This window comes from Tachyglossus aculeatus, chromosome 3, assembly GCF_015852505.1.
Source record: "Tachyglossus aculeatus isolate mTacAcu1 chromosome 3, mTacAcu1.pri, whole genome shotgun sequence".
In the NCBI taxonomy this organism is placed as follows: Eukaryota; Metazoa; Chordata; class Mammalia; order Monotremata; family Tachyglossidae; genus Tachyglossus; species Tachyglossus aculeatus.
This window is the reverse complement of record NC_052068.1, coordinates 87,592,688-87,618,573: the sequence shown is the minus strand read 5'-3', so window position 1 is coordinate 87,618,573 and position 25,886 is coordinate 87,592,688. Positions and strand designations below refer to the sequence as shown.

At 45.5% G+C, this 25,886-nt stretch overlaps 1 protein-coding gene across 3 annotated transcripts in view; it reads left to right on the top strand.

Annotated features, from left to right (window-relative positions):
• CTIF (cap binding complex dependent translation initiation factor) overlaps positions 1 to 25,886 on the top strand; it is a 385,876-nt gene that overhangs the window by 234,896 nt on the left and 125,094 nt on the right. The gene's annotated exons all lie outside the window — the stretch shown is intronic.

Sequence of the window (25,886 nt, the reverse complement as noted above, 5' to 3'; positions counted from 1 at the left end):
TAAGCACTTAACATGTACTATTATTATTATTATTATTATTATTATTATTATTATTATTATTATTATTATTATTGCTAAAGTGCCATTCATCTTAACTCCAGACTTCATATGTGTGTGTGTGTGTGTGTGTGTGTGTGTGTGTGTGTGTGTGAGAGAGAGAGAGAGAGAGAGAAAACATTGACTGTTTGAACTAAGACTCAGGCTAGCCCAGATCATTGAAAAATTCAAAGGACCAAAGTTTAATTTTACTCTTTCCCTGAGGGTCACTCCCACTAGATTTACTTTGTACCAAACTAGCTCCATATCCAATTATTAGCTTTCCACCATTCCATGTAGAAGGAGATGAGTGGGATGATTTCCTTTCCCTCTCAACATTTAGAGCAGAGGAAGCCGAGGCCTGCAGTGGCAGAGAGGTGGAGAGACAGGATTAGAGCCAGGAAGGAAGAGTGCAGCTCCTCCACCCCCTCCACCGTGTTGATCGATCCACCCTGCCCCTCCAGAACCCTCGACCTTTATTTATTCATCCTTCTGGGCACCTTTAACCACCGGTTAATTTTAGTCTCTTCACCACGCCACTCCCAGGCCTCCCCAAGGTGAAAGGGAGGGAAGAGGCAGGAGGGGCAGGAGCAGGTCTGCTTTATGAATTAATTGCACAGCAGCGAACAGGCTATCGGAAAACATAGAGAACAGTGAAATCCCACTCGGGACTCTGCTCTGTAATGAATTATGGTTTCTTCAAGGTTCACTGCGAGCCTTTAGTTAAGCAACTGTTGGAGGCACTTGATTTTTTCTGTTTTAGTCCTCACCTCCATCTGTTCCTCATCTTCTAGTGCTCCCTCCCCTGCCTCCACTTTACTCCCCTCCTTCCCCCGGAGCCTTGTAGAGAGGTCTCCCTGTCCCCTGCCCCATTGATCTTTGCTGGTCTTTGTTCAAGCTAACCTTGAACAGAAGCCCTACCCACCAACTCAGAGAGGAACCCTGGCTTTTCTGGTTACCTGATTACTTCCCAAACCCTCCCTGCTCTGCACTCAACCCTACTACTCCTCTCTCACAGGGCAGATCCCAGCCACGGAATCACAACTACGATCCCACATGCCTTCAATCGTTCTTTCCCATAAGCGCCCCCTGTGGACCATAAGCTCCTTGAGGGCAGAGATTGAAACTACCAACTCTAGCCAGCGCTTGGCACATAGTAAGCACTTAACAAATGCCATCACTATTATATTGAACTTTTCCAAGCGCTTAGTACAGTGCTCAATAAGTAACATTTATTGATTGATGTGCAGCTCCCAGAGGGACAATGGAGATGAGGGAGCATCTCCTCTGTCTTGTGTGTAAGATCCTTGAGGGTTGGGTCCACGTGTGCATACTCATTCATTCATTCAGTCATATTTGTTGAGCACTTACTGTCTGAGAGCACTGTACCACTGGAGATACCTGTGGTATTGTACTCTTCCAAGCACCAAGTTAGTGTGTGTGTTCTGCACACAGTAAGCACTCAGTAAATACCATTGATTGATTGACTGATTGAATCAACAGCTCTGTGGAGGAGATTTGGAGGTTGGGAGGGGAGTTTTTGATAGACAAAGCAAACACCTCTCAATGACTTCCACCACTTCACCAATACTTAGATAGAGGCACCGAGCCAGGTGGATGGCCGCAATGTGACTTGGGAACCTCAGGCCTTCATGCTACACTTACAGGATGCATTATCCTATAAGTGTGGCCTGAGTTGGGAATTAGGAAAACTGAGTTCTGGGCTTGCTTCTCTACCACCCAGCCAGGTGGCCATAGGCAAGTTACTTAATCTCTGTTTCCCTCGGTTGAGAACAGATGAAGTGAGAGATGTTTAACAAGCTTAGAGCTGTTTAGAAGACATTGCCATAAAAGTTGCAGGCATCGTTATTTTGTTTCTCAGATGAGTTCAGCCTTTACCGGCCTGTTGAATTCTCTCAAGCTGCAGTCTGTGGACCAATGTGGATTTGCTGTTGTGCATTTTCATCAGCAAGGCCCCTGAACTCAAAGCATCATCTTGGGCAAGGAGCATCATAGGCAGGGAACTAGACTATAAGCCCCTAAACAAAAATGATAACAACAATAATAATAATAAGCATTGTGGTATTTGTTAAATGCTTACAGTGTGCTAAGCACTCTACTAAATGCTGGAGTAGATACAACATAAGTCTCAAATGGGCCTTACACTTTACGTAGGAAAGAAAACAGGTATTGAATCCTCATTTCGCAGTTGAGGTAACTGAGGCACTGAGAAGTGAAGCGGCTTTCCCAAGATCACACACAGCAGGTCTGTGGCAGAGCTGGGATTAGACCCCCAGGCCCAGGCTCTTTCCACTAGGCCATGCTGCTTCCGTGGCCTAGCTCCTTGTGAGCAAGGAATATTTCAACCTACTCTGTTATATTGTACTCTTCCAAGCTCTTAGTGCAGTGCTCTGCCCACAGTAAGTGCTCAATAAATACCACTGATTTTGATTGATTGATGTGGGTTGCAGAACAAGACATGCATTATCTTCCACTTGGAAAGACTGGCCTAGTAACATCAGTAAAGTTGCCTGGTCTTTGGCCTGAGCAACAGCCTGCTCACTGGCTGGGGTGGAGCACTTCACAGAAAAGGTAGCATGCCTAAGTATCTGGTGCACTCTTGATCATTTCAGAGTATTGAACCCTCAGAACTAGGTGCCCTAGCATCAAACCTCTGCTCCCCTTAACATAACTATGCTATGTAGGACACCTGAAAAGAACGAGCAATGGCAGGATAGCCAAAGCTGCCCTATCATCAGCTGAAATTAGGAAACCAAGAGCAAGGAGGGCAGAGGAAACATTTTAAGGACACAGTAGAAACAAAGCTTCAGACATTGCTCCATCCCAGCTGGAAACTGGGTGTCAATTTCTGAAGGTAGTAGATCTGCTATCAAGAAGTGGAGAGCTCTCGGGCAAAAATCTCACACAGAAAGACAGGCAAGAAGGCAAAAGAGAAAACAGTGCAGGAAGAACATTAATCACAGTAGCACGACAAGGCACAACCTTTTTGTGAGCCCATTGTGGCTGGGACTGTAGCACCTACTTCAGCCTTTTCACATCCTTGTAGGTTTATTTCATCATCAGTGGTGTCTTTGATTTTGAAGCACAAGAGTGTGCGCAATTAATACCATTATTACTTTTTCAACAAACTGTCTCGATAGACCACCCAAGCCCGTGGAGGTCCATTTCACAGAAGGGGAACATGAGATTCAAATGGCTTCCCTCAAATCACAGGTTGGGGTAGGGTGTCTTCCCCCACATTGGTCCAAGAGGTTGACCTGCAGGCCTGTAGCGTGGTCCACTCCAACTTGACAGTCAGTCAATCTATCAGTTGCATTTAATGAGTGCGTATTGTTTGCAGAGCACTGTGCTAAGTGCTTGGGAGAGTACAGTACAACAGAGCTGATAGAAGTGCCCCCTGCCCACAGTGAGCTTTCAGTCTAGAGGGGAACTTATGTATAATAATAACAATAATTATAGTACTTGTCAAGTGCTTACTATGTGCCAGGTACTGTACTAAGAGCTGGGGTGGACACAAGCAAATAGCAAAGAAAGCACAAGCAAACACCATCCCTGTCCCATGTGGGGCTCACTGTCTCAAATTCCATTTTACAGATAAGGTAACTGAGGCACAGAGGAAGTGAAGTGACTTGCTCAAGGTCACACAGCAAACAGGTGGCAAAGCCGGGATTAGAACCTGCAACCTTCTGACTCCCAGGCCAATGTTCTATCCACTATGCCAAGCTGCTTCTTATATATATGTATATATGTCCCTATATTCTGTTGTTTCTCTTATCTAAATTTATTTTAATGTCCATCTCCTCTACTAGACTAGACTGTAAGCTCCTTGAGGGCAGGTTTTGTGGCTCCCAACTCTATGATGATGATGATGGCATTTATTAAGCGCTTACTATGTGCAAAGCACTGTTCTAAGCGCTGGGGGGATACAAAGTGATGAGGTTGTCCCATGTGGGGCTCACAGTCTTCATCCCCATTTTACAGATGAGGGAACTGAGGCCCAGAGAAGTGAAGTGACTTGCCCAAAGTCACACATCTGACAAGTGGCGGAGCCTGGATTTGAACCCATGACCTCTGACTCCAATGCCCGTGCTCTTTCCCACTGAGCCACACTGCTTCAACTCTATCTGGAATGGTCTCAACCTTGTGGGGAAGACAAGGCAGTAGCACTAGGCTGGATTCCTTCATGTTTCCCATCCTGTCTTTGGGGAACCCAGAGCGCAGTCCTGAGCCCCCAGTGCTCCCTCTAAAGAGATTGCCCCTGCACCCCCTGCAAAGCCAGGGGACCCAAACGAAAGAGGAGAGGAGCCTCCGGAGGCGGGAAGAAGTGGGCGACTTCAGCTGCCGGAGCTTCTGTTGTAGTTGCAGTATTTTCCGTCCAACCCCAGTGTGCAGCTGTTGTTTGGGAAATACAGAAGCTTCTGGCTTTCCTATCCTACCCTACTTCTCTGTGGAGCAGTAAAAGTCTGCTAGGAGAGATAACTTCTTTGGCATGTAAATCTCCATGAGCTTTGTCTCAGAGGATAATGGTGAGCTAGCTACCCACTGGATGAATTATCCTCCTCCCCCGTCTTTCTTTTTTTTAAGTTCAAGTTTTCATTGCCCGACTGCTAGCAGCCCCAAGGAGCCATCTGTAGGAAAGATGTTCCCCAAGATGGATTTAGCAAGGGTCAGAGGCCATTGACACGCACCAAGTTGTTGAGTGCCTGCCTGGGCTCCAGTAACATCTTGCTTTTGGCTTGTCAGTCTTAGAGGCCCAAGAGGACAGTGTGCACCTGGGGGAAAGTTCCCTCATTTCAGTTCCCCCTTTCTTCCTGGAATTGGGGAAGCAGTCCCTTAGGGACCAAGTCGACCTGCACGTAATGAAATAGGAAGAGGTGGGTGAGGTTGTCCAGGAGCAGTAGAGGGTCATAATGATGTGAGGTGTAGACCCACACCTTCTTTCAAACTTTTCAAAAAGAAATTTAGTTATAGGACTGTTCTCCAGGACTGCCTTAAAGGCACATTTCCCTTGTGCCTTTTAGAGTGGATCCTGTGCCCTCTTTATGCCCTGTAGACTGGAGAAGAATAAGGGCAATAAATGTGTTGTATCAATCAGTCAGGGAGCCCTAGAAGGAGTGTAGTCCAGTGGATAGAGCGTGGACCTTCTGGGAGTCAGAAGGACCTAGGTTCTAATTCTGGTTTAGAGTGAGGTTGATATGCAAAGTAGACAACTCTCAACAAGACCCCCTTTTTTTTAATGGTATTTGTTAAGTGCTTATTATGTGCCAGGCATTGTACTAGGCACAGGGGTAGATACAAGATAATTGGATTGGACATAATCCCTGTTCCACATAGGGCTCACAGTCGTAATCCTAGTTTTATTCATTCATTCAGTCATATTTATTGAGCACTTACTGTGTGCAGAGCACTGTATTAAGCGCTTGGAAAGTACAGTTCAGCAACAAATAGAGAAAATCCCTACCCAACAACGGGCTCACAGTCTAGAAGAGGGGGAGACAGACAAGAAAACAAAGCAAAACAAGTAGACAGGCATCAATAGCATTAGTATAAATAAATAGATATATACACATCATTAATAAAATAAATAGAATAATAAATATGTACAGATATACACAAGTGCTGTTTTACCAACGAGGTAATGGAGGCAAAGAGATGGTCAGTGACTTGCCCGAGGTCACACATCAGATTGTGCACAATGCAGAAGAGTTGGTAGACACTTTCCCAACGTGCTACTCAATGTGGTACCCGATGGTTACCACAATTATTTACCCATTGAGGAAGAGGAAGGTCCCACGAGTTTCCATCTCTGATGCTGGGGCTCCATCTCTCTCTCTTCTCATTGACTTCCTTCTGAGGGAGGAAAGCTCTGAGCCAGACCTGGTATTCTGTGTATCCAAAATGGTCTGGCAGAGTCAGATAAAGGGCAGATATTTTGGAGAAACAATCAGCGGCTCCTTTGAATTCGTTTTTCGATCCAGCTGCCCGAAAGTGGAGGAAACAAAAGTACTAAATGAACGAAGAAGCAGCACTAGGAATGGGGAGGCTGGGGGAGGGGCGATGCCTCTAGAATGTGCATTGCAAATGTCACCCGATCAATCACACATCTCAGGGCAGGCCGTGTGGGTCAAGAGTTCTAAGCTCTTGTCTGTGAACTATTCTGGGTCTCTGAATTTCTGCTGGCTCCCAGGGTGACTTGCCCTCAGTTAACTGATTTGGTTACTTCACCAGTGAAGGGGGATGGGTGGAAGAGCCTGGTCAAGTACTTAGGGCTGGTTACACCTCTGAAATCAAGGGGTGACTCCAAGCTTGTTACTGCCGTTGCTCAGATGGATGCCATCAGCTTTAAGGCACTCAATTAGCTCTCTCTCTCTCCTATCTAACCTCACTGATCTGCTACAACCCAGCACACACACTCTGCTCCTCTTAACCTCAATCTCATCTACCCCTTCGCCAACCCCTTGCCCATGTCCTCCCTCAGGCCTAGAACTCCCTCCTGCTTCATATCTTACAGTCCATCACTCTTGCCACCTTCAAAACCCTCCTAAAATCACACCTCCTCCAAGAGACCTTCCCTGACTAATCCCTTTATTTCCCTCAATCCACTCTCCCCTGTTCATCAACTACCTACCTGGCTATGTAGCCCTTAAGGACTTTAAAACTCTCCCCAGCTCCTCAGTACTTATGTAAATATTCCTATACCCTACTATTTCCCCTATCCATAATCTACTTTAATGTCTGTCTTCCCCTGTAGACCAAAAGCTCCTTGTAGGCAGCAATCGTGTCTATCAACCCTGTTGAATTGTACTTTCCCAAGCTCTTAGTAAAGTGCTCAGTAAATACCATTTATTGATTGACTGACTGATTGGATATTGATGCCTTGGAAATACCCAGCTCTCCCCTTTCATGGGGATTCATCTCAAGCAGGAAAGACATACTGTACCTCTTAATCACTCAGCTGTATTCATGTTGATACTAATAATTGTTGCTATAATGCTATTGTTCCTTTTTCTGAGAAATCTGAGTTACATGATTTGATTTGCAGATGGGTCTGTGGCTTTGCCTTACACCTGCTGGGCCAATTTTGCTTTTATTATATATTTTAATTGACTTTCGGAGTCAGGGAGACCTGACTTACAGAAATATGTTTTAATGTGCTTCTAATTATGTTCAGACATTCATTCCCTTGACTCTGTTCCAGAGTGTGATCATGCAAACAGATTTAACTAAAATTGTCTTGCCCCACGCCCCCCTAAAAAAAAATCACCCAGAACAAAGGGGAAATGACTTCCTTTCAGCTGCTGGAGGTTTGTGATTGTCAGTTTGCTCCTGAGGCTTGTTTGGGAAAGTGGACCGTAGGCACTGCCTACCTCATTTACCTGGGATAGACCTGGCTCTGTCTACCTTCTGCCAACTCTGATGCCATACAATTACCCAAGTGGCTCGGGAGCAGGGGCTTGCAGAGCCACACAAAAGAGCCATAGGACTCAGCAGAGGAGAGGTCAACTCTGTTAAATTGCACTCTCCCAAGCAATTAGTGCAGTGCTCTGACACAGTAAGCACTAAATAAAAGCAGTGATTGATTGATTGATTGATGAAGCCAATGGAACCAGTTGTTAGAACCCAACATATTAGATTTTACATGGGGTTTCCTGGAGCTTGTAGTCCCAGCAAGTGCACAAGGAAGGCCACATTGTTACATTGCTATGTCACAGTGCCCCTGGGCTGAATTTTTGGGAAGCTGACATCCCCTCTTGATGTGCAAACCCCCAAATTTATTCTGAGGGGCAGGGAAGAGAGGAAGAAAGAGAAGCAACATGGACTAGTGGGAAGAGTCCAAGGACTAGCTCAGCCACTTGTCTGGTTTGTGACCTCCATTCTCTGTGCCTCCATTACCTCATCTGTAAAATGGGGATTAAATCTTCTCTCTGACTTAAACTATGAGTCCTATGTAGAATAGGGACTGAGTTCAACCTAATTTTCTTGTATCTATCCCAGCAATTAGAACCCTGCTTTCACTCACAGCAAGCACTTAACAAATACCATAAAAAAATGGACAGGGGGAAGAAGTAGAGTGGACCCTTATAGGCCTCTCCTCTGAGCTAGGAAAGAGGTGATGTCAGAAGACTTGGGTTCTAATTCAGGCTCTGCCAATTGCTGGCTGTGTGACCTTGGGCAAGTTACTTAACTTTTCTCTGCCTCGGTTCCCTCAACTGCAAAATGGGGATTGAAAACCTGCTCTCCCATCTACTTAGACTGTGATTCCCATGTAGGACAGAGACTGTGTGTGACCTAATTAATTTATACCTACCCCAGCGCTTAGAACGGTTTCTGATGCATAGTCCTCTAAACTGTAAGCTTATTATGGGCAAGGAAATTGATGATGATGATGATGATGATGGTATTTGTTAAGCGCTTACTATGTGCCAAGCACTGTTCTAAGCACTGGAGGGATACAAGGAATCAAGGTTGTCCCATGTGGGGCTCATCCCCATTTTACAGATGAGGTAACTGAGGCACAGAGAAGTTAAGTGACTTGCCTAAAGTCACACAGCAGACAAGTGCCGGAGCTGGGATTAGAGCCCACGACCTCTGACTCCCAATCCTGGGCTCTTTCCACTAAGCCACACTGCTTCTCCAAGCACATAGTACAGTGCTCTGCACGTAGTAAGTGCTCAATAAAAATGATTGATTGATTGGTAGTGAGTGCTTAAGAAATACCATAAAAAAGTGCTCCCTTAAAACATTGTTGTTTGCAAGTTAGCAGCAGCAGGAGAGAGGACTGGATTTGAACTTGGAAGGGCTGAACTTTGCTGCACTGGATATGTCTCTGGCCCCTAGGGGTTCTGTTATTTCTGGTGTCAAAGGGTCACCCTGGATTTCATGCTAAACCTTCCAAGTGAAACACTTAATTCAGAAAATCTGGGCAATGGGAAATCAGTTTGTTTATGGGGATATAGGAGGTTTCTGGTCCTCCCTGACTTATTCTCATCGGGTGAAATGAATCCAGTTGGCTAAAGGAATAATGAAGAAAGCAGCTCCCATTCCACTGGTGCTGTAACTGATCTTTCAAAAATTTTAACTTGTCTGGTGCTGCCTCTCCATTTATCTTCTTCTTTTAGCGACCTGGGAGAAAGGCTAATGGTAGCCAAGTTCCCCAGGTCACAGCGGACTCCTCAGCCCAAGGTTTTAAGTGAATAAGTGCCAGGGTTGAGAAGGGGTAGATGGGATGGGGTCCTCCTGGGGCCAAGTTGGAAATGAGGTGAGAAATCCCCAAACCCAGGCCCTAGCCTCCAACTCCAGTCGTGATTCCCCAGCAGCCCTTGGGATGGCCACGTAACCAATTGCCATTACCATGGTGCCCGCTGACCTGGGGGAGGCCCCACTGAAGTCCCACTGGGGACAATCAATCGGTCATACCTATAGAGTACTTTTGGTGTGCAGAGCACTGTACTAACCGCTTGAGAGAATACAGTACAACAGGGGTTGGTAGGCACATTCCTTGTCCACAAAGAGCTTAGAGTCTTGAGGGAATTTAGGGACAGATGTCTAATTTCGATTCTGGGGGTGAATCCATATCAGACCTATCATGTGGCAGGATAAGCCAGTAAAGGGTAGACAAGCACAGTTCCTCACCAAACTCTCTTTATTCTCCTCATTGTTCCTGCTGCCTCCCCTGTGCTCATGCATCTGAGGAGGGGATGGATTCCCCTTAACCCATACCCTACCAGGTAGCAAGGCTCCAGTCAATCTGGAGGCACTCCAGAGTAGTAGTAGTAGTAGTAGAATTTTTCCCTCTAGACTGTAAACCCATTGGGGATAGGGAACATATCTGCCAACCCTGTTATGTTGTACTCTTCCACGCTTCTAGAAGAGTGACCTGCACACAGTAAAGCACTCGATAAATACAACTGATTGATTAATAGTAGCAGTAGGAGCAGCAAGTGTTGACTTTGTGCACAGCACTGAAATAAGGACTGAGAGAGAATACACCGGTGGGCATTAATACACAGTACCCATCCCTTTTGGGTCTCAAAATTTCAAATTTTAAGTGGGGAGAAGGGATTGGAGAAGGGATAGAAGCTCCATGGCTTAGTAGAAAGAACCCAGGCCTGGAGCCAGAGAACCTGATTTCTAATCCTTGCTCTATCACTTGTCTACTGTGTGCCTGTGGATAAGCCACTTAAGTCATTCTTTGGTGCCTCAGTTACCTCATCTGTAAAATGGAATTAAGATTGTGACCCTGTGTGGGACAGGGATTGGGTCCACCTGATTATCTTCTATCTACTCCAGATCTCAGTACAGTGCTTAGCACATAGTAAGCATTTGACAAATATCATTTTTAAAAAAGGCACATCAAGAGTGATGAAACATTAATACATGCCACAAACACACAGTCTGGGTGGTGATGGAGGTGTGTGGTAGCAAACTGGTAGCAGGGATTCTCAGTGACAGGAAGGAAGGCAGTGGTTAACATGGTGCTTTTTTCAGCGGTGATGGAGGGGTCCAAGAGTTCATGGAGCGGCTTTGATCCCCAGCCTGGTATACACAGAGCATGTGCTCTTCTAGACTGCAAGTTCACTTTGGGCAGGGAACATATCTACCAGCTCTGTTACGTTGTACTTTCCCAAGCACTTAGTACAATGTTCTGCACAGAGTAAGTGCTTAATAAATACCATTGATTGGTATTTATTAAGAGCAGGGACTGTCGGTGGCTGGAGGAAAGGCATGTTTCCATGGTGTTGTTCTATGGGGGGAATAGAAGGGTCCAGGAGCACATGGGAGCAACTTATATTCCCTTCCCAGCACTCATGGTACATGACAGGAGCAGAGATACTCAGTGTGGGGAGGGAAGGTACTCATCTCAGTAGAGGAAGCAAGAATACATGCTTTATCTGTCTGCAAGTGATCTTGCAAGTGAAAGTGATCCGTCACTTTCTGCAGTCATTCCACATTGTCCCAACCCTTTGGTGTTCCAGCTATTTGCTCCTGGTTCTGGTTTCCCCTTCCATAACACAGAGACGATGCTACTCTCCGCTCCAGATGAAGTGTGAGAATTGTCCATGGAAAGTTGGTAAATTCTGTTGAATTCTTCTGGAGAAAAATCCATAGGTCAGGTTAGAGAGTGAGTTAATGAGGGCCCAGAGCTGTGCTGTCTCATTTCTTTAGGGGATACTGGAAGGAGCTGGCAAACTCATGAAGCAAAGAAATATGGCAGCCTCAGGTTATGATTCCTGTGTGGAAACAGAACACCGAATTTCTGGAAAAGTTGGTGTTAAAAAAGACCCCAAGCACCAGTGATCAGTCGTAACATATATCATTGCTTTTTTAGCTGAATGGATTCATGACTTGACTAATTTATCTACAAAATATTTTATAGCCCGAAAGCCTTTCCCGATCCAACACTCCAAGAGCCCCGATGTAAGCTCCTTATGGGCAGGAATTATGTCTACCAACTTGATTGTATTGTACATTCCCAAGTGCTTAGTATATTGCTGTGCACACAGTAAGTGCTCTCTAAATACCATGGATTGACTGACTGATGTAGAGAAAGCTTAGGATCCGAGAAGCAAAAGATAATAATCGTAATAATAATTAGTATTATGATTGCATTTGTTAATCACCTAGTATGTGGCAAGCGTTGTACTACGAAGTGCTGGGGTATATAACAACATAATCAGGTCCCACCTGGGGCTCACAGTCTAAGTAAGAGGGAGAATAGATATTGAATCCCCGTTTTGCAGGTGAGGTAACTGAGGCATAGAAACATTAACTGATTTGCCCAGGGTCACATATCAGACAACTGGCAGAGCTGGGATTAGAACCCAGGTGGATTTTCCTGCACACTTTCACACTTTCTCTTTGGAAATACAGCAAGACACCATTTTCTGTCCTCTGTCCTCTTGGGAGTGATCATCGCTGAGGCACTGGTGGTTAAAAAGGAAAAAGTATGTCATTCCTGCAGCTGGACATACTCTTGAGTTGTTTTTGCACTAGTCGTTTGCACTAAGATTCCCACACCCTCTCAGGATGGTGTAGTGGATAGAGCATGGGCCTGGAACTCAGGAGATCATGGGTTCTAATCCCGGCTCCACCACTTGTCTGCTGTGTGACCTTGGGCAAGTCACTTAACTTCTGAGTGACTCAGTTACCTCATCTGTAAAATGGGGATTAAGAATGTGAGCCCCATGTTGGATAGGGACTTTGTCCAATTCAATTTGCTTGTATTCACCCCAGCGCTTGTACAGTGCCTACCAAACAGTAAGCTCTTAACAAATACCATTATTATTCTCCTGCGCCAAGAGGCCGGCATTGTGCAAGTGCTGGTAATAGGTGCCACCATAGGCCACCTCAACATCAGCTGATTCCACTTTGCCTTCATCCTTTTGGTAACCATTACTGAGCACAGTGCTTATATTGGCTAATAAATAATAGTAAAAATAGTGGTATTTGTCAAACACTTATTCTGTTCCAAACTCTGTTTTAAGCTCTGGGGTGGATACAAGGTAATCAGGTTGGACACAGTCCTTGTCCCACATGGGGCTCACAGTCTTAATCCCCATTTTACTGATTAAGTAACTGAGACCCTCAGAAGTTAAGTGACTTGCCCAGGGTCATACAGCAGACATGTGACGGAGTTGGGATTAGAACCAATGTTCGCTGACTGCCAGGCCTGTGCTCTGTTCACTAGGCCATGCTGCTTCTCTAACCACTGCCCCAAACCATTGATCCACAGCAATGCACCCATCATTTTGCTCCCAGACATCCTGCCTCACCCCTTAGGCCACCCCTAAGATTGGGAGGGTCTTCTTCCCTTAGAAAATGAAAAGCAGAAGACACAGAGAAGAACCACCACAGCAATAACAACCACAACAAAAAAAAAAATACATCCAGGCAGACTGGAGCCAGAAACAGCGGAAATATCAGAGCAGGGCATAGGTCGTCAAGAGTGGTCATTTCAGTGGGCAGCAACCTCTCCGGAAGTCACCCTCTGGGCAGATTCAAAGGCTTGACCCTAGAGGTTGTCTGATAAAAATATCACCTTGTCAGCTATCGATCCAGTGAAGAATGACCTTTTCAAAACAAGGCTCCCATCTCTATGAGCCAGCCCTGCATTCAAGCATTCAGTCGTATTTACTAAGCACTTACTGTGTGCAGAGCACTGTGCTAAGTGCTTGGGAAAGTACGATATGACAGACACATTCCCTGTCTGCAACAAACTTCCAGCCTAGAGGGGAAGGTGGCCATTAATATTAATAATCCATAATCTATACCAGTCTGTAACAAGGTTGCGGAGTGTGGCAGCAGATGGGGCATTCTGGAGAAAGTATAACCAGAAAGTCACTGTGAATCAGAAACAACTCAGCAGCACTTGATAATAATAACCAGTCTGGAAGCAACAAGTGACACCAAATCTACAGGGCAATGGCATACCCATCCTTTTGCAGTGCCCTAGTTGGCATGGGTACAGTATGGAAAGGACCCTAGGTGCTAGTGAAGGAGCAGGGTGGAAAAAGTTAAGAACCCTCACACCGCACCACCCCAAAGGCAGGAAGCCAGAGAGAGGGTATCCTGATTCCCCAGAGCTTAGGCTGGCTGGGGTGGTCACAGCCTCCCTGGACTTCAGTCTTTGGGCAAGGAGCTTGCAAGCCCCTTGAGGGCAGGGATCAGGATTACTAACTCAATCACATTGTATGCTCTCAAGTGCTTAGTTCAATGTTCTGCACAGAGTAAGAGTTCTCCTTCCTACTTAGAGTGTGAGTCCCAAGCGGGACAGGTACTGTGTCCAACCTAAATAACTTATATCAACCCCAACACTTAGAACGGTTTTTAACGTATAATAAACACTTAACAAATATCATAATAAATAAATGCCATTGATTGATTAAAGGAAGTGCCAGATCTAGACAGTGAAAAACCAGGAAAAGGAAAAAAGACAAATTTCTGCTTCAGGAAGTGGAGTCCTCATGCCGAAGTGTGTGGAAGTAGACACTCTTCTTCGTGTATCTGCTGAGCACTTGGTACAGTGCGTGGCACATAGTAAGCTCATAACAAATCCCACAATTATTATTCTGTTATCCAGAAGGAGTGGGGCAAGGGACCTCGCTTCCTCTGAATAATACCTTCCATTTAGTTTCGTGTTTTAATTCCCAAAATCTTCTCACATTAATGATCTCATTTTTGCCCTCGCAACAAGTCGGTGAGGTAGGAGGAAAGGCGGCTACCATTATCCCCTTTTTGCAGATGAGGAAACTGGTATTCAGAGAGTTTAAGTGACTTGCCCTTGGCCACAAAGCAGTACAATGGTGTAGCTTATGTTCAAACTAGGCTCATCTGACTTCCAGTCCAGAGCTCTTGACCACACCACTGTCTCCTTTTCTGGGCGAAAGGGCACAGAGGTCAAAAAAAAAAAAAGAACAGAGAAGCAGCATGGCTCAGTGGAAAGAGCACGGGCTTTGGAGTCAGAGGTAATGGGTTCAAATCCCGGCTCCGCCAATTGCCAGCTGTGTGACTTTGGGCAAGTCACTTAACTTCTCTGTGCCTCAGTTACCTCATCTGTAAAATGGGGATTAAGACTGTGAGCCCCCCGTGGGACAACCTGATCACCTTGTAACCTCCCCAGTGCTTAGAACAGTGCTTTGCACATAGTAAGGGCTTAATAAATGCTATTATTATTATTATTATTATTATTATTATTACTAGAAGGAACTTTTCTTCCTTGCTGCTGTTCTGCAAGTATGAAGTTATTAGTGAGTTACTAGTCCTCATGAGGAGAGTTAGGGAATGAGTTAGCTCATGAGAGGTGAAGAAGGGCACAGCCTGGAGAAACAGAGAAGGGGCAGAGTAATAGGGAATGGTAAGAGGGGTGAAGCAGGTGGTCTGTGCCTTTAGAAAACCAGGGGACCCTAATAGCATAACCTCCCTCTCACTCCCCCTTTTTCAAGAACCCTGTTGTCACTGGGGATCTAGGGCCAGAGCTCCGAGGTCAAGTTGATCATTCTGAAATGAAAACCTTCTTCATTACTATGTGCAGAGCACTGTACTAAGTGTTCAACACCCCTGTTCCTGAGGCTTACTTAAGCCAAGGCACGTGACAGACCAACCCCTGAAATCAGGCAGAGAAAAAGGCTGAGTCCTTAATGACAAGGAAAAATGTAGCAGGTACTCTTTAACCCTTTCCAGTTTCACAGGGTGCTAAGTAGGGGTGGGAGGTGAGAGAAGAGAGGAACTACATGCCTAGGATGGATGGATGAGGAGGAGGAGGAGGAGGATGACATTTGCTACTCCCTCCTGCTGCATATACGCCAGACGACCAGTCTTTCCACCTTCAAAGCATTATTAGTGTCATATCTTCTTCAAGAGGCCTTCCCCAGCTAAGCCCTCTTTTGGTGGCTTGCTCTCTGTTTGTCTTCTATGCACTTTGTTCTATGATCTGTGGACATTTGATATTCGCCCCAACCCCACAGCACTTCGTACATATCTTTAAATTATATATTATAAATTATTTATTCGTGTTAATATCTGTCTCCCCCTCTAGGCTCTAAGCTTATCATGTGTAGGGAACATATGTGCTAATTCTCTTCTGTTGTACTCTCCCAAACAGTGTTCTGCCCGTGGTAAGCCCTCAGTAAATAACAATTGATTGTGATATGTTAAGCAACTTACTATGTGTCAAGCACTGTTCTAAGTACTGGGGTGGATATAAGTTAATCAGATCAGACCCATGTGGGGCTTTCAGTCTAAATAAGAGTGACAACAGCGGCAGCTATCGAATCCCCATTTTATAGATGAGGAAATTCAGGCACAGAGAAGTTAAGTGATTTGCCTAAGGTCATCCAGCAGGTAAGTGGCAAAGCCAGGATTAGAATCCAGGTCCTTCTGTCCCCCAAGCCTGAGCTCTTTTCACTGCTGTTTCTGATGGAACTGTTGATGTAGAAAAAAAATACAGATATGTGAACGTGGCCTAAATGGAGAAAACAGTGGACTGGGTGTCGAACCATATGGTTGGATTCTAGCTCCCCTGTATGACCTTGTATAAATGACAACTTTGTACATCCTAGTGATTTGTTTTTTTAAAATGGTATTTGTTAAACACTTACTATGTGGCAGGCATTCTACTAAGCACTGGGGTAGATATTAGATAATTAGGTTGGGCACAGTCCTTGTCCCACATGGGGCTCACAGTCTTAATCCCCATTTTACAGATGAGGTAAGTGAGGCACAGAGAAGTTAAGTGACTTGCCTAGAGTCACACAGCAGCTAAGTGGACCCAGAACCTTCTTACTCCCAGATCCATGCTCTATCCACTAGGCTATGGTACATCCAGTAGAATCCTTTTGCTGGGCCTGGAGGGAGCAGACACAGTTTATTTCCCCTGACTAAATCCAATGGGAGATTCCAGCTCATTAGTAATAACCTCATCACTGCATTATTTTTCTGCCAGCTTCCCAGGCCAAAGAAACATTGGAAAGCTGAGGAGGTCTGACTGCTATTGTTAGAGTGAGTGTCTGGCTCAGTTTCTCCAGGTCTGTCTCTGTTTAGGGACAAGAAATCATGGGTTCTGGGAAACTCTGATAAGACTGTTTAGATGAACCCAGTCTCCCTCTCTCTCTCCATACTCCCTCCCTCTTGCTCCATCCTCTCTCCTTGATGCTGCACCCGTGTGTATGCGCACACGCGCATACACACACACGCACACATCCCTGGTGCCTTAGATGTTCAGGACACTGTTATGAGGTTGTTAGGATGGGGACGTGAAGCGGCATTTCCGTTCACTCCAGAATACTGTGCAGTGGCTTTTGTATGACAATTTTAAGCACTTACCAAATGTCAAACACTATTCTAAGCCTTGGGGTAGATATAAGCTAGTCAGGTTAGACTAGTTCATGTCCCACTTGGGGCTCACAGTATTAATCTCCATTTTACAGATTAACTGCGCCACAGAGAAGTTAAATGACTTGCTCGAAGTCACAGAGCAGACAAGTGGTGAAGCTGGGATTAGAATCTAGAAGTTAAATGGCTTGCTCAAGGTCACAGAGCAGACAAATCAAAGCTGGGATTAGAATTTAGGGCCTTCTGACTCTCAGGCCCATGCTGTATCCATTAGGCCATGCTGCTTTTCACTTTCTTTATCATTACCCTCCCAGTATCCCTGAGAGGTATCAAGGGCCAGATTTAACTCCTCCAGACCTCTGCCCTTGCAATAGGTAGGAAAAACCAAGGCACAGAGAGGTGATGGGCTGGGCTCCAGGTCACCCACTAAGTCAGCAGCAGAACTCAAACTAAAGCCACGGTGTCCTTTCCTGTAGAACAAGCAAGCCAAAGGAAAACAATGCAGCATCCAACAGACAGAACACCCACGAGGGAGCAGGGCGCCTCAAATGATACCATTTCAGCCAGGCCTGAGATGGCCCTAGGTCCTAACTTGGTACTTACCAGCGAGAGCAGAACTCTCCTTGGGTGAATGGCTACACTGCCGTAGAGGTGAGGGAGGCCTGGGGTTGAGATGGCTGTAATCTCAACCTGGGAATCTGGAGTTTCTCAAGCGAATTGTAGGGGGATGTGAATCATGTGGAGCGGCAGTTGTGGCAGGGAGAGAATTATTCACAACCCAGATGGAAATGGACGGCTGCCTGTGGCTTTTGCGGTTTTCCAGAGATGAAGTGGATTTGTGTTTGCAAGGCAAGATCTGAAAACCTCAGCATATAACACCTCGTCCAAACCAACCCAGCCCTCCCTGCGTATCCCCCAAACAATGTAATCGTGTTTCCAAACCTCTAGGCGGGTTTTGGCATTTCCTTGCCTTTCTTCTTTCCTCCATCCTGCCTTTCCCGCCTCCCCACCAGTGTTTCCGGTGAGGGTGAGTTCACCTCCTGAAGCCACCCATTGGGCTGGGCAGCTTTGGGCTGAGCCCCTTTGGCCCTGAATCGGGTTCTGGCCTGCTTTCTGGCAAAGGGCTTCAGGGACAGTGCTCCCCTCTCTGGCCACATGGCAGTGAGGGTCAACCCGTGGTCTGAGCCAGAGCCCTCCTGAGGGCAGAGGATAAATAATAATAATAATAATAATAATAATAATAATAATAATAATAGTAGGTGTTAAGCCTACTATGTGGCAAACACTGTTCTAAACGCTGGGGTAGATACAAGTTAATCAGGTTGGACACAGTCCCTGTCCCACATGGGGCTCACAGTCTTAATCTCCATTTTACAGATGAGGTCACTGTGGCCCAGAGCAGTAAAGTGACTTACCCAAGTTCAGACATGTGGCAGAGCCACAATTAGGACCCAGTTCCTTCTGACTCCCAGCCCCATGCCCTATATACTGGGCCATGCTGCTTCCCATGGATGAAGAGGAGAGTAGACTCCCATGCACAACTCCCAAAGAATTGTTTCTGCACACAAATACATACACACAGACACACACACACACACACACCACCCAACACCCCCATCCCTCAGCTGAAGCCTTGTTTTGAGGGTCCTTTAGGGCCAGACTCACACAAGCTCTGAAGACCCCTCAGCATCGTGTTTGGTGCTAACATCCCATGGTGGTGGTGTACTAGTAGTAGAACTAGTAGCCCAGTGCTTAGAACAGTGCTTTGCACATAGTAAGTGCTTAATAAATGCTATTATTATTATTATTGAGCACTATAGTAGAAACTTATGAATCACCAAAAAGAAGTGATATATTCCCTGCCCACACTGAGTTTACACTCTACTGGAGGAAGAAAAACAACATAAAAGTATTGATAGGAGTAGTCAAAGCAATAAGTGAATATATATTTGAAGCAGCATGTCCTAATGGAAAACTGGACCAGAACGCCAGAGGACCTGGGTTCTAATCCCAGCTCTGCCACTTACCTGCTGTGAGATCTTGAGGAAGCTACTTAACTTCTCTGTGCCTCAGTTCCCTCATCTGTAAAATGGGGATCCAATACCTGTTCACCCTCCTACGTAGAGTGTGAGCCCCATGTGGGACCTGATTATCTTGTGTCTGCCGAAGCATTTAGCACAGTGTTTGACACATAGCGATTAACAAAAAACCACACTTATTATTATCAATATTAGAATAGACATTTACACAAGACCTTCAAGATGATGATGGATTGCCTATGCCCTGCAGTAGTAAGAGTAAGTTGTATTTATTAAGCCTTTACTCTGCACAAAGCACAGTACTAAGAAAATACCCAGATGAGGTAGAGACATGGTCCTACGTCCCCAAAGGGCTCAAAAACAAGGAGGGAGGAGAGGAAGGGTGGCAACAGCCACGTAGGGAAAGAAAAATGATACTACCAAAGACAAAAATGGCAACAAACATGATAAGGAAGAGCAAGGTTTCAAATCTCTCAGCTGTCCCAGAAGCCCCCACTGCGGTCAGCCACCCTCTCACTTTACCCTAAGCAGCCCCCATCTTGGGACTCCCATACCAGGGCAGGCATCTGTGACGCTGGGCTCAGTCCTAGCTCCAGCCCTGTCTCACCTCATGTGATGTAGAGCTCATGAAATGGTTCAATTGTAACCGAAGGCACATCTTCTCCAAGAGGCCTTCCCTGACTAAGCCCTCCTTTCGTCTTTTCCCACTCCCTTCTGCGTCACCTCAAATTGCTCCCTTTATTCATCCCCGCTCCCCCCCCCCAGCTCCACAGCGCTTATGTATATATCTCTAATTGTACTTATTTATGTCAATGTCTGTCTCCCCCCTCTAGACTGTAAGTTCATTATGGGCAGGGAATGTGTTTGTTATATTGTTCTATTGTATTCTTCCAAGGGCTGAGTGCAGTGCTCTGTATACAGGAAGTGCTCCACAAGTATGATTGACTAACTGACTATTCAAGTGGCTCACAGGTCATCCCCATCCCACAGAGCCCTGAGAGCTTAGGGTCAAGAGGTGCCCCCATCTTTGATCAAAGGGCCTCCCTTCCACCCCACTTTCCATCTTCTCACCCCAGATCCCTCAAGCCTGCCTCCGGCTTTGGGGCACCTGCAGTTTGCCTGTAGGCCATCTGTTGTTAGCCAGATCCTGCTCAGGAGTCAAGGTGACTCCAGGAAGTCCAAGCCCCCAGGGAGGCGCATTAACTTCCAGGCCACAGGTAGTACTGCCACAGTTCAGCCACTTTCAGCTGAGGAACTATCATGCAGTGATTGACTCCTAGGTGGGATCTGGCCAATTTCAAAGCATCAGTCACCTGCCTCCTGTCCTGCCTTGTAAGAACATGCCTGATCAGCACATTTTCCTCCACACCTGTGATATTTTGGGGCCAACCCACTCATTATAATAATTACTATAATCATGGGAGGTAGGATATTTTGGTGGAAGCATTACTGAACTAGAAGCCAAAAGGCCTACAGCTGTGTGACCTTGGGCAAGTCACCTAACCTCTCTGGGCTCCAGTTTCTCTTTCTGAAAAATGAGATCGATCCCCACCTCATAGAGTGCTGTAATAATATCTTAGGGTTCTGAGACATTTTACCTCAGAGCAGAGCGTCCTTGCAGAACTATTATCTCATCTGTCTTGGCATGGACTTAGTCATTTGCCTGGACACGACATTTGTCAGCAGCTTCGATACTTCTGCTTCCATCCCCAGCCTTCTCCGTGGGAGGGAGTTGAGAGAGTGTGAGCACTGGAAAAATAGAGAGAGAGAGAGAGAGAGAAAGTACACATGTGAGAGAGTTTTTTTTAATCAGCCAATCAATCAGTGATATTTATTGAGTAACTACTGTGTGCAGAGCACTGTACTAAACGCTTGGGAGAGTTCATGTTCCCTTCCCACAAGGAGCTTACAGTCTAGACGGGGAGACAGAAATTAAAATAAATTATGGAAATGCAAGTAAGTTCCTTGGGGCTGAGGGTAGGGTGAGTAAAGGACACAAATTCAAATGCAAGGACAACACAGATGAGGGGGAGTAGGAGAAATCTGGGTTTAGGTTGGGGAGGCCTCTTGGAGGAGTTTGTCCTTTGATTCAAACCCATCGCTGATGACAGTGAGATTGCACCCTTTAGACTGTAAGCTCGTTACGGGCAAGGAACGTGTCTACCAACTCTGTGGTATTGTACTCTCCCAAGCTCTTAGCCTAGTGCCTGCACATGTTAAGTGCTCAGTGAATACCATTGATGATGACCATGGGTGCAAGTGTCAAACCCGTGTTCATGTTGTATTGCCAGCAGGATGCCTGCTTGAGTTGTTTGTACTGCAGTAGTGATGATGCATACAGAGCCATCCACACTCTCTCAGCCAGCCCCCTCACACACATAACAAGAAGGCTGGTACGGAAAACGGGTAGAGTCTGTGGCCACAGACCATTCAGGCCCATGGAGTCTCTTGGGTAGCAAGCAGGGTCAGGCCAGGGGTGCCTCCTAAAATTTCCAGCCTGAGCCAGGCCTTGGGGTCCTCTAGGGAATTCTGTCAGTGCATTTGTTCTCTCGAGAGGGGTAGAAATGATCCCCATTTCATCTTTGGAAAAACCTAAGGCACAGAAAGGTTAAATGATTTGCCCAAGTGGATACAGTAACAGAGCTGGAATGACCTCATCCCAGCTCTCCTGGACTACCAGTCCGGTTCTGTAATCACTCAAGTGTTCTGCCTCTGAGGAGAAGTGAGTTTTAATGTGAAGTACTTGGAACAGAAGACAAGGTTTAAATAGCAACCAGGATTTAGTGATGGATTGGATATGTGGGTTGAATGAAAGAGAGGAATCAAGGATAAAGCCAAGGTTAACGGCTTGTGAAACAGGAAGGATGGTGGTGCTATCTATACCTTACCATGTCCCCCTTACCACATGTATGCGTGTGTGTGTGTTAGAGTGGCTTTTCTATCTTTTTGTCGTTCCACTGTCACCTGACTCTTTTTCATTCCCCACTTTTTGCCCTCCAGAAAGGAAACCATAGATTCATTCACTCACATGGCTTCAACTACTACCTCAATGCGGTTGATACCCTAATCTACATCTCCAGCCCTGATCTCTCGCCCTCTTTCCAGGCTCACATTTCCTCCTGCCTTCAAGACATCTCCACTTGGATGTTCTTCTGACACTTCAAACTTAACTTGTCTAAAAGAGAACTCCTTATCTTCCCACCCAAACCCTGTCCTCCCTCCAACTTTTCCATCAATGTAGACAGCACCACCATCCTTCCTGTCTCACAAGCCCATAATCTTGACTTTATCCTTGACTCCTCTGTCTCATTCAACCCACACATTAAATCCATCACTAAATCCTCTCGGTTCCACCTTCAGAACATACGTAAAATCCTCTCTCTCCTCTCCATCCAAACTTCTGCCACGTTAAACCTTATCACTTATCCTATCTCGCCTTGATTATTGTATCAGCCTCCTTGCTGACTTCTCAACCTCCTGTCTCTCCCCGCATTAGTCCATACTTCACTCCGCTGCCCAGATCATTTTTCTAGAAAAATCGTTCAGTCCATATTTCCCCACTCCTCAAGAACCCCAGCAGTTACCCATCCACCCTCGCATCAAACAGAAACTCCTCCCCATTGGCTTTAAAGCACTCAATCACCTTGCCCCCTCCTATCTCACCTCGCTACTCTCCTACTACAGCCCAGCCCTCACAGTTTGCTCCTCTAGTGCCAACCTTCTCAATGTACCTCAACCTCGTCTATCTCACTGTCGACTAATTGCCCAAGTCTCCTCCAAGAGGACTTCCCTAATTAAACCCCCTTTTCCCTTTCTTCAACTCCTTTCTGCATGCCTCTGGATTGCTCCCTTTACTCATCCCCCCTCCCAGACCCACAACATTTATGTACATTTCTGTAATTTATTTATTTATATTATTGTCTGTCTTCCTCTTTAGATTTTAAACCCATGGGCAGGAAATGTGTCAATTATATTGTTATACTGGACTCTCCCAAGCGTTTAGTACAGCGCTCTGCAAACAGTAAGCACTCAATAAATACGATTGGCTGACCAACTGACTGACTGTAGGGAGGGAGCTGCTCATTTGCTAATAGCAGCTAGAGCCAGAGATGATTGGAGGCTCAATTTGAAGAAGCATCAAAATACAAGCAAGAGATTCACAACCAAAATGAATATAGGATGGAGAGAGAAAAACCAGATAGCCAAAATGATAGTAATAGTTATGGTAATTATGGTATTTATTAAGCACTTACCATGTGTTAAGCTGTGTTCTAAGCACTGGGGTAAATGCAGGTTAATCAGGTTGGATGCAGATGCTGTCACAGTGTAAGTAGGAGAGAGGATAAATATGGACTCCCCATTTTACAGAAGAGGGAACTGAGGCACAGAGAAGTGAAGTGATTTGTCCAAGGTCACCCAGTGACCACTGGTGGAGCTGGGATTAGAACCCAGGTCCTCTGACTCCCAGCCCCCTGTTCTTTCGACTTCTTCCCAAGTGGTTCACAGACCCAGAGAAAGGAGGGGAAACAGACATTCCAGAAGGCAAACCAAGCTTTGGTTCTTTCTTCAACTCCTCCTAACCTGAACTCCACTGCCTCTCTGGGAAAGAGAGGGGAGGAAGAAGAAGGCTGGGGCCTCCCCACTGAAAACCTTGAGTTTAGTTTGTTATAATGCTACTTTAATGAGACCCTTCAAAATAGTTGCCCCCAAAGCCTCATCCTGCTTTCAGAGCAGTGGAAGGAATATTGTTGCTGCATCATCATCATCATCATCTAGTGGCATTCCTTTAGTGACCTGCCTGTTGTACTTCCCAAGTGCTTAGTATAGTGCTCTGCACACAGTAAGCGCTCAATAAATGTGATTGAATGAATGAATGAATGAATGAATGAATGATGGGATTCTGGTGAGTACTGTACCAGGCATAGAAACACATCCAGATTTTGCTCTCTAGGAATAAGCACTGCAAAACGCTGACTTAGAAACCCTAGAATTTATACAGGCCCTTCTCAGAGGAGTGGGAAATGTTCTTTAGTTCAGTTGGTTATTTTGAGTACAGTGCATCCCAGAGGCAACAAGTTCATTGAAATCATTAGACCACATCAGTCCACTGGCCTCAGAGTCATTCCCCCCCTCCTCAGCCCCAGCTTCTATTATAATTCCCCCACCCCCAGTTTATACTAACCCTTTTCTTTGCTGAGTTTTTGCAAACACTGGAAAAGCCCTTGAAGGCAGCCACCTCAGAGAATTAATAATAAATAATTGTGATGGTATTTGTTAAGTGTATACCACGTGCCAAGCAGAGAACTAAGTGCTGGGTTAGATACAAGGCAATCAATCAGGTCAGACACAGTCCCTGTATCACATGGGGTTGTAGTGTCTTAATGGGGAGGGAGGACAGGTTTGAATTCTCATTTGACAGATGAGAAAAGTGAGGCACAGAAAAGAGGTGACTTGCCTAAAGTCACGCAGGAGGCAAGTGGCAGAGACAGGATTAGAATCCAGGTCTTCTGACTCCACTAGGCCACACTGCTGACCATTATTGAGGCCTCTACCGGATGTTATTGTAGTTCTTCCTCTGCAGTCCCAGAGTCTTATGCAGGCAGGGATAGTGAATGTGCTACTCACTTGACAGTCAATCAGTGGTGTCTGTTGAGCGCTTGTGTGTGCAGAGCACTGGGATAAGTGCTTGGGATGGTACATAGAACAGAGTTGATATACCTGATTCCTGCCCACAAGGAGCTTGCAGTCTACAAAGGGAGACAGACATTAAAATAGATTATGGATAGGGGAGAGGATAAAGTAGAAGAATATTTACATAAATCCTGTGGAATTGGGTGAGAATCAAAGTGCTTAATGGGTACACAGCCAAGCAAGTGTTTAGTTGACACAGAGGGACAGGAAAGAAGAATGTAGATAGGCCAAATGGGAGCACCTAAATTGAAATAATAAGCAGCCCTATTTTTCTTTGAATCAAGAAATATGAGCACATACATATTTTTCAAACCACTTTCCCAAGGAATTTTGCTTTCTAAAATTCTGGAGCAGACCTACAAATTATGTGGTAAAATGAGCACCATTGGAAGAACCGTAATGAGGAGATTGTGCTCTGAAATGTGAAATGCATAGAGATGTTTTTCTATATTCTGTTTTCAGTTCAATCCATTTTTAAGTAGATTGGAAAACCCCAAAAGTACTGGACCCAAACACAAAGATATTGTTCCCGGGACCCAAAGAATAAAATGGATTCAGGAAACCAAAAATCCAAGCAAAAAGGATCTAATTTCAGGATCCTAGATGGGTGTGTGTGTTGCGGGGAAGGAGGAGGGGAGTAAGCCCAACAGGGGAAAAAGGCACTAAATAACAAGTCCTGGTGCATTATTTTCCTAGCAGCAGGTGTTGCAAGCACAAATGAACTATGAATTTTATCTCACAGTCATCTCCTCTTTGGTTGGAAAATCTTCGTGGGTAAAGAGATTATAACTTGTAACAAACAGGAAGGGTGGTTTGGGTTTTTTTTCTCTCTTTTGCCTTGCAGTTTTGCAAAAGTATGTGTCTAATGTGTCTCTGAAACCTAGATTCAAAGATCTGAGACGCAACACAAATTCCTTCCACTGCCACTGATCACCAAAGGCTGCCCTCTTTCTGCAGAGCCAAACATAAGCCCACAGCCTTATGGTGAATAGCCAGTTGGCCCCAAATGTAGCCTTGGATGAAATCCGAGGCCAAGAAATACAGTTTTGATGAGCAGGTTGGTTTGGCAGAAAAGCTCGGAGACCGATTACCTGCTGACCATTGAAAAATATTTGTGAATGGCCACTTCCTCCCCAACACAACAAGCAGATTGGCTCTTCGGTTTCATATATTTACAGAAAAGGAAGGGGAAAATAAAACCCCAAAGTGCATGACTCTGTGAAACTGCTCGGAGCAGTGATAGTTATTTCTCTCCCATGGGGAGTCACT